Source organism: Montipora foliosa, chromosome 11 (assembly GCF_036669935.1).
Source record: "Montipora foliosa isolate CH-2021 chromosome 11, ASM3666993v2, whole genome shotgun sequence".
NCBI classification, from domain to species: Eukaryota; Metazoa; Cnidaria; class Anthozoa; order Scleractinia; family Acroporidae; genus Montipora; species Montipora foliosa.
Genome location: NC_090879.1, coordinates 15,084,851 through 15,094,850, shown reverse-complemented (window position 1 = coordinate 15,094,850; position 10,000 = coordinate 15,084,851). Strand labels below are relative to the sequence as shown.

The window sequence follows — 10,000 nt, the reverse complement described above, 5'->3', positions numbered from 1 at the left end:
TTAAAATAGCACTTACCATTCTTTTCGCATTCGTGCTGCCCAAAATCAAAGGTGACATCATCGCCAATTAATACAAATGGCGCCCAGTATTTTATGGCGGAATAATTCTGTGTCCCCCGAAGAGATTTCATGGCATGGTGAAGAGCTGCACTTGCACTTTTTCGATCTGCCAAGTGTTGGTAGAAACTGGTCATGAACATCAAGGTCGCCCCATCGTCGATTGCCCAGAGGGACACCAGAACAGACCGGGCTCCAGCACACAGGAAAGCCCTGGCTATTCCCACAACACCCTCAGATGTCACCTCTCCCTTGCCACTATGACAGCAACTCAGCACAACCAGTTTTGCCTGAAGACGAACTGCGTGAACATCACTCAATGTTAGCATGTAATCTTCCTCTGTGGGGATCTGGGATGTGCGTTCGTGATTTGGGGCCAAAGCAATTTCTCCACATTCGTCATCTCCATGTGCAGCAATGTGGATTAAAGCAACTGACGACATTCTCTTCAAAACCTCAGCTTTGGTTGCATTTTTTCCTGTAAGAGGCACAGCCTGCAGAAGTTCTCCAATCGCATGCACCTCCTTTTTTGCACATGGCAGCTGCTCATACATGGCTTCACCAGTGCCATAAGTGACTTCCTTCAAGCATGGATCTCCCACAAGCAGTGCTTCATTCTTACTTTGGAAGTCGTCAGGTGCACTAGCAATCACTTTTAAAGCGGTCAGCGAGGGGATTGCACGGATCCTAACAGAGTCACTCAATGCTGAAAAAGGAGCCAAGCAAAATGGTCCATCCGGAACAAAGACTAAGTCATCACCCTGCAGCAAGTCTACGATAGGACTGACCAAAACATCATACAAGGGCTGCAAAGAGTTCACAGAGAAGCCCAAGGACTGAACGGTCTCCTCAGTAGTTTCCCTACTGAACGAGAAGTTGCTATGTTGTCTGTCAAGCGAACGATTCTCACATCGTTCAACGGTCCCCGCACTTATCTGTTTCCAAGTAGTTTCCATCAGTGAGTCGGCACTTCCATTTTTGATTTGCTTTTGTCGAAAATTTATCTCACTACCTTCTCTTAGCAACCAGAAGCTGATCATGTTCCCGTCAATTGCTGTGAAAACAGTTTGAGAAGGTAGATCTTTCATTACATACATCATACCTGCCGAAGAAGATTTCTCATCAACGCTATACTGCATCTTCAAAATGTCTGCCAAAGCCTGCGCTCGTCCTTGCTCCGCAGCACACAAAGCCTCATCAACCTCTCCATTCTTCAAGAGTGCTGTCCACAGGGCATCGTACGCAAACCGCTTTGTTTCACGAAAGCTTATTTTCCATGAATCCGCTGACTGAAGAAGGCGCCTTGTTTCATCATACAAATTTACGCTTTGACGATAGTAATTAAGAGCTTTGCTCAAGGAGTCTGAAATTTCATGAACACGACCGAGTCGATAACATGCTGTTGCCTGCCCTATGGGGTTCCCTGTTTCCTTGGAAATGCTAAGCTGTTTCCTGTTGAAGAGAAGCGCTTTTTCAAGCTCACCTACATTGTAAAAAGTGTTGCCGAGATTGCCATAGGCTTTTCCTTCTCCGGCTCTGTCCCCTACTTCTTTTGCAATACTAAGATGTTGATTGTGGTACTCTATGGCTTGCTTAAATCTACCAAGACTTTGATAAGTGTTGCCGAGATTGCCATAGGCAATTCCTTCTCCGGCTCTTTCCCCTACTTCTTTCGCAATACTAAGATCTTGATTGTGGTACTCTATGGCTTGCTTAAACCTGCCAAGACTTTGGTAAGCGCTGCCGAGATTGCAATAGGCTCTTCCTTCTCCAGCTCTGTCCCCTACTTCTTTCGCAATACTAAGATCTTGATTGTGGTACTCTATGGCTTGCTTAAAACTACCAAGACTGTCATAAGCGTTGCCGAGACTACCATGGGCTTTTCCTTCTCCGGCTCTGTCCCCTACTTCTTTTGCAATACTAAGATGTTGATTGTGGTACTCTATGGCTTGCTTAAATCTACCAAGACTTTGATAAGCGTTGCCGAGATTGCCATAGGCAATTCCTTCTCCGGCTCTGTCCCCTACTTCTTTCGCAATACTAAGATCTTGATTGTGGTACTCTATGGCTTGCTTAAACCTGCCAAGACTTTGGTAAGCGCTGCCGAGATTGCAATAGGCTCTTCCTTCTCCAGCTCTGTCCCCTACTTCTTTTGCAATACTAAGACGTTGTTTGTGGTACTCTATGGCTTGCTTAAAACTACCAAGACTTTGATAAGCGATGCCGAGATTGCCATAGGCACTTCCTTCTCTGCCCCTCTCCCCTACTTCTTTCGCAATACTAAGATGTTGATTGTGCTACTCTATGGCTTGCTTAAAACTACCAAGACTTTGATAAGAGATGCCGAGATTGCCATAGGCAATTCCTTCTCCGCCTCTGTCCCCTACTTCTTTCGCAATACTAAGATGTTGATTGTGGTACTCTATGGCTTGCTTAAATCTACCAAGACTTTGATAAGTGTTGCCGAGATTGCCATAGGCAATTCCTTCTCCGGCTCTGTCCCCTACTTCTTTCGCAATACTAAGATCTTGATTGTGGTACTCTATGGCTTGCTTAAACCTGCCAAGACTTTGGTAAGCGCTGCCGAGATTGCAATAGGCTCTTCCTTCTCCAGCTCTGTCCCCTACTTCTTTCGCAATACTAAGATCTTGATTGTGGTACTCTATGGCTTGCTTAAAACTACCAAGACTGTCATAAGCGTTGCCGAGACTACCATGGGCTTTTCCTTCTCCGGCTCTGTCCCCTACTTCTTTTGCAATACTAAGATGTTGATTGTGGTACTCTATGGCTTGCTTAAATCTACCAAGACTTTGATAAGCGTTGCCGAGATTGCCATAGGCAATTCCTTCTCCGGCTCTGTCCCCTACTTCTTTCGCAATACTAAGATCTTGATTGTGGTACTCTATGGCTTGCTTAAACCTGCCAAGACTTTGGTAAGCGCTGCCGAGATTGCAATAGGCTCTTCCTTCTCCAGCTCTGTCCCCTACTTCTTTTGCAATACTAAGACGTTGTTTGTGGTACTCTATGGCTTGCTTAAAACTACCAAGACTTTGATAAGCGATGCCGAGATTGCCATAGGCACTTCCTTCTCTGCCCCTCTCCCCTACTTCTTTCGCAATACTAAGATGTTGATTGTGGTACTCTATGGCTTGCTTAAATCTACCAAGACTTTGATAAGCGATGCCGAGATTGCCATAGGCACTTCCTTCTCCGCCTCTGTCCCCTACTTCTTTCGCAATACTAAGATGTTGATTGTGGTACTCTATGGCTTGCTTAAAACTACCAAGACTTTGATAAGCGTTGCCGAGGTTGCAATAGGCTGTTCCTTCTCCAGCTCTGTCCCCTACTTCTTTCGCAATACTAAGATGTTGATTGTGGTACTCTATGGCTTGCTTAAATCTACCAAGACTGTCATTAGCGTTGCCGAGATTGCAATAGGCTGTTCCTTCTCCAGCTCTGTCCCCTACTTCTTTTGCAATACTAAGATGTTGATTGTGGTACTCTATGGCTTGCTTAAAACTACCAAGACTTTGATAAGCGTTGCCGAGATTGCTATAGGCTCTTCCTTCCCCAGCTCTGTCACCTACTTCTTTCGCAATACTAAGATGTTGATTGTGGTACTCTATGGCTTGCTTAAAACTACCAAGACTTTGATAAGCGTTGCCGAGATTGCCATAGGCACTTCCTTCTCCGCCTCTGTCCCCTACTTCTTTTGCAATACTAAGATGTTGATTGTGGTACTCTATGGCTTGCTTAAAACTACCAAGACTTTGATAAGCGTTGCCAAGATTGCCATAGGCATTTCCTTCTCCGCCTCTGTCCCCTACTTCTTTCGCAATACTAAGACGTTGATTGTGGTACTCTATGGCTTGCTTAAAACTACCAAGACTTTGATAAGCATTGCCGAGATTGCAATAGGCACTTCCTTCTCTGGCTCTGAAACCTATTTCCTTAAAAATGGCCAATGCTTCCTTGTAATTTCTTATGGCCTGTTTAAAGTCCGCCTTGCCACAATAGCAGTTACCAAGATTGAAACAAGCTAAACCCTCGCCTTGTCTGTTTCCCTCTTTTTTTGCAACCCTAAGTTCTTGTACAAGCTGCTCCAAAACGTCCAAATTTCTATCCACCATTCTTGATAATCAGAACTGGGAAGGTTTTATCAGAAATCTGGAAGCACCTAGAAGATAAATGAACGAAAACACAAAAGCTTCAGTGCCATGACTACACCATGCTAAACCGGCACAACGAGATTAATTGAACAGTGAAGGAATAACTGTCTTAAGGTGGCTCAAACCTGTTTCAACAACTCAAAGAAACGTTCTTATTAGAAGGATTCACGCTATAAAACTTTATCATGCAACAGCAATGTCATGATACCATATCAAACATCAATTATTGTCAAAAAAGATTCGGCCATTTTTGTGACGTAAAGGTTACTGTGGCAACAGGAAATCCCTGCAAAACACCCCATTTTTTGGCTCTAGCTGCTCATATCTCAAAAACAAACTTGGTGACCACCAAAATTAATGAGCATGCCAGAATAAGACTTTCTGCAAGGTTTTAAAAAATTATGTGGAGCGGATTCACAGCCACCTTTACTAATTGAAAATTTAAGGTAGCTCTGAATTTGCTCCAAAGAATTTTTTTAAACATTGCAGATAGTTTTATCTTGGCCTGCTAATCACTTTTGTGCAATAAAAAAATAGGGTCACCAAGTTCGTTTTTCAGACACGAGCAACTAAAGCCAAAATATAGGGTGTTTTTGCAGGGCTTTCCTGTTGCCATGGTAATTTGAACGTCACAAAAATGACTGCATCTTGCTTACCAATAATTGATGTTTTACTTGGTACCATAACATTGCTGCTTCATCTTAAAAGTGCTGACACTGATTCAAGCCACCTTAAGGAGCCTCGAAGGTTTTTTCGTTGCTATAGTGTTTGTGAAACGATGAAAGATACCAAAGGACATTTCATAGTGTAGGCAAACTATAAATATCGTTGCAACTCTATTGTTGGGTAATACTTTAAGGCAACTGATGACGTAATATAAGTTGCCATGTCAACACGCGAAGTCCACAAAAAGGCCCTCTCAGTCAAGAGAGATGAAAGTCCTCATATTGTTTAAGTATTGAAATACTTACTAAGATTATTTTTCAACAATCCGAACAAACTAACCAACCGGAACAAGTGAGGGATAAAACTTTTCAGCGCTAAGTTTCCTTGAATCCATGAACTTGTCATGCAACAAGGCAAATAATTATTGTTGATGCCTTCTGGAAGAAAAAGTCGGCTCAACATAAAAAAAGACCTGTCTTTGGATTTTGTTGGGCAGTGTATAGTTCAGTCAAGAGAGATGAAAGTCCTCATATTGTTCAAGTATTGAAATACTTACTAAGATCATTTTTCAACAATCCGAACAAACTAACCAACAGGAACAAGTGAGGGATAAAACGTTTCAGCGCTAAGTTTCCTTGAATCCATGAACTTGTCATGCAACAAGGCAAATAATTATTGTTGATGCCTTCTGGAAGAAAAAGTCGGCTCAACATAAAAAAAGGCCTGTCTGACTAATAAAGATTTAAGGAAATAAATTGGAATTGAGAAACATTAGCTTTGAGGCTGACATGAAGTTCAACTTCTTTTTCACAGCAGCGTTGGACAGTTCCACGACAAAAGTTCATTGAAGTTACACCCTGTCTGGTGGGGTTAGTGTCTGGACGGGCGACCTCAAAATATATGCCTTGCTGCCGGAAACATAGGACTATAAATTCTATTTTAACGCTAAAAAATGCATACTAAGCATGGTACAGATTTTGTTAGCATACTTCATGCAAACCAGCTATCGATACAAAATTAAAGAAATATTGATACACAGTTTTAAGGAAGAGCACAAGGAACTTTTTAGAAAGTGTCAATCCAGAATAAAGAAATTGTCATCGACAACAAAAGTGCTTTATTATTCATCAGCCTCAAAAGTTCTTGGCAATTTTGAGGGTCATTTGTTGAAATTTAAACATGCTTCCAACAGACCTGTTTATTTTCGTGTTTCACCCAGTTATTTCCCAGTGCAGCTGTTAAATGACATGACTGGCGGCTTCCACTTCTATATTTTTCATACAGATATGATTTTTTAAAAGAAAGGTGGAGCGAAAATAAAAAAATGTGTGAATAAATTACAAGAGAAGCAATAGGCTATCAGTGAAATCAACACTGACTAGCCGACACAGTCAACATGTTTACCAATCAGCAAAATTAAGTAATGTATGTTCAGGGTCGGATCCAGGAAGTGGGGGGAGGGGGGTGAGGGGCTGAATAGGGTGGCTAGCCACCTTCCATTTTAGCTCCCTTTTTTTTCCATTTTTCTGCTTTTTAACATTTGACGATAAAAACTTGCGACAAAACGTTACTTAATAACATTGTAAGATTTAAAAAAGTTAAAAACGATAAAAAGCTATAAAGAGCTAAAACCGACGACATGTTAACGTATCAAGTCAAGAATGTATAAAAATAAGTTCTATAAATACTAAAACGAACAATAAGAGAAAATAATTTACGGGTTAAACAAAAATTTTCACACGTATGGAGTCCATTTGCATGTTTAGATTAGGTTTGAATTTCTTAATATAAAGCATTTCAAACACTAAACAATCAAATTTGCCTTGGCACTTTCTCAGGATCTTAAAATGACTCTCATTCAAACGATCCCTCCTACCATGCGCTTCGTGAAAATGCTTACCAATTACTGAATTTTTGTGTTCAGCGACACGTTGAAAAAGGTGTCGGGCTGTATAGCCGACATAATCTGCATCGCACAGATCGCATACAAAATGATAAACAAGGCATTGCTGATTAACGATTGACGGCTTCACTTCTTTAGGTTTTAGGTCTTGTTCTAATGTTTTTGCTAACAAAAACTGGCTGCAAAGCGAGGCCAATCTTATTACTGAGATCACGCAACTGCCTCCGAACAGAATTAGCTGAAACCTGATCTTTGAATGGTAGATCAATTCTGACTATGTTGCTCTCGTCAGCTTTTCTCTCTGCTGTGCCTACAGAAGGTTTTCGAGAAACAAAATTGGAAATAACAGAATCTATAAGACTCCAAGGGTAATCGCGCTTATGTGCTATCTTCCACAACAGAGGCTTTTAATGAAGAATGCGCCAAATTGCGCTCCATTTTTAGCCGTCTTGATTTTTCAACGTGTCGCTGAACACAAAAATTCGGCAATTGGTAAGCATTTTCATGAAGCGCATGGTAGGAGGGATTGTTTGAATGAGAGTCATTTTAAGATCCTGAGAAAGTGCCAAGGCAAATTTGATTGTTTAGTGTTTGAAATGCTTTATATTAAGAAATTCAAACCTAATCTAAACGTGCAAATGGACCCCAACCGTGCGAAACTTTTTGTTTAACCTGTAAATTATTTTCTCTTATTGTTCGTTTTAGTATTTATAGAACTTATTTTTATACATTCTTGACTTGATAATGACGTTATGTTAACGTCGAAATGTTGTCGATTTTAGCTCTTTATAGCTTTTTATCGTTTTTAACTTTTTTAAATCTTACAATGTTATTAAGCAACGTTTTGTCGCAAGTTTTTATCGTCAAATGTTATTCTAAGTCACTTGTTCTGCTTTTTAGTGTATTTTTATTTTTGCTGGAACAGATACTGTTTACTTAACATTTTTATTAATGTAGACCATGTCACAATGGCAGCCTACACGAACGTGTACTTACAATTGCTGAATAAAATATTTCCACAGATGTGAGAACAAAGTTGAGATTTTTTCATGTTTCGTTTAACGACGATGGTGGGGCCAGTCAAGATACAAGTAGACCAACCCATATGAGCGGTGAAATGGGTCCTAGCCAATATAGAAATGGACCATCTCACCAGATCAGTGAACCAATGACATGCAGTGAACCTCAGTTTGAAAGTGACATGCAAAATGAAGCAGGCAGAGCTTGCAGCCACCATAGCACATCTTGGGAAATAGAACAACTAACAGATGAGGAGAAAGACATTTACGATAGGATTTTGAAAGTGGTGAATGAAGGAGTGAGAGAAAGACTGCCAGCGCTGCAAAAGGTGAACAGGGCAGAGGTTAAGAGGGTAAACCAAGTACTAGAAAAAATGGATACGGAGGAAATAACTAACACCAATGACCTTATTTATGCTGGAGCAGTCGTTGTAACCGAAGAATTAGGGTCAAGAGGCAGGAAAGGGTCACATCCAAAAGAACCAATGTGGAAGCGAAGATTGGAGTCCCAAATCAAAGGTTTGAGACGTGATCTAATTAAGCAGAGTGGTGGCACTGCTTCATGGAAGATTGGTAAAAGAATATCATAGATGTGAACTGGAACGGAAGTACAAGATATCTGAAAATGGTCTTAAACATGTCTCTGAAGATCTCAAACAGAGAATAACCGCCAAGGCTACAAAGATATAAGAACAGAAACAAGCAGTTCCAACAGAACAGACTGCTTGAATCCGCCCAGAGGAGGTTTTATGAGAAGCTAAGTGGAGTCAAAAATCACTGTGAACCAACACCTGATGCAGAGGTGGCTAAGCAATCTTGGGGCAATATCTGAGACAAAGAAGCGACACACCGTAGTGATGCAGATTGGTTAAAGAAGCTGAAGGAAGAATTGAAAGTCACACAGCAAGCCCATATGAGCATTACAGTAGGCAAAGTGTCACAATTTCTGAAAAGGGTTCCGAACTGGAAGACACCAGGGCCAGATTTGGTGCAAGGGTTTTGGTTGAAGAACTTCACCAGCCTGCATCGCCGTATCGCAAACCAGCTACAATCATGCTTGGATAATGAAACAAGCCTGAGTGGATGACCAAAGGACGAACGGTCCTAATCATTAAAGACCCTGAGAAAGGTGCAACGGCAGAGAACTATCGCCCCATAACGTGTCTTCCTGTCATTTGGAAGCTCCTTACAGGGATAATAGCTGAGGACCTCTACGAATTCTTAGACACTGAGAACTTACTTCCTGATGAACAGAAAGGATGTAGGAAAGACTCCCAAGGAACTAAGGACCAGCTATATATTGATAAATGGTCCTAAATAAGGTTAAATCCAGGAAGAAGGATATTGCAATGGAATGGATAGATTATAAGAAGGTTTACGTTTTGTTGCCACAAAAAACACCCTGGATTCTTGAGTGTCTTAAATTATTTGGTGCAGCCCAAAATATCAGAAGCCTGCTGGAAAACTCCATGAAGAGCTGGCGAACAGAACTGACATCAAATGGCCAGAGCTTAGGAACTGTCCCTATCAAAAAAGGTATCTTCCAAGGAGATTCCCTGTCCCCACTCCTTTTTGTGGTTACAATGATCCCTCTTACCCTCATTCTCACAAAGTGTGAAGCAGGGTATCTATATGCAAACACCACTAAGTTAAACCACCTGTTCTTTATGGACGACTTGAAGCTATATGCCAGAAATGAGAACCAGCTGGATTCACTTATACAAACAGTGAGAATAGTCAGCAAGGACATTGGTATGAAATTTGGCATCGAAAAATGTGCTGTCCTGGTATTGAAACGTGGTAGGCTGGCACAGTCAGAAGGGATTAGATTACCTGACGAGACTACCATAAGAGCTATGAGAGAAAGCGAAGGATATAAATATTTAGGACTGCTTGAGGCAGACTGCATGCTACATGACACAATGAAGAAAAAAATCGCGAAGGAATACTTACGCCGGGTTAGAAAAGTTGCACAATCCAAGCTAAACATTGGAAACCTGATACGTGCCATAAACACCTGGGCAGTATCACTTGTCAGGTATTCGGGGGGTATAGTTGATTGGAAGAAACAAGAACTTCAGGATTTAGACCGCAGAACAATAAAATTACTGACAATGAATTGGTGCTTTCGCCTACGGGATTGTGTAAAACGACTCTATGTCCCAAGGAAGGAGGGAGGAAGAGGC

At 41.3% G+C, this 10,000-nt stretch overlaps 1 pseudogene; it reads right to left on the bottom strand.

The window, feature by feature from the left end:
* The window catches only part of LOC137975322 (tetratricopeptide repeat protein 28-like), a 5,671-nt pseudogene extending 1,450 nt beyond the window's left edge, over positions 1–4,221 (bottom strand).
* Between the last annotated feature and the right edge of the window lie 5,779 nt (positions 4,222–10,000).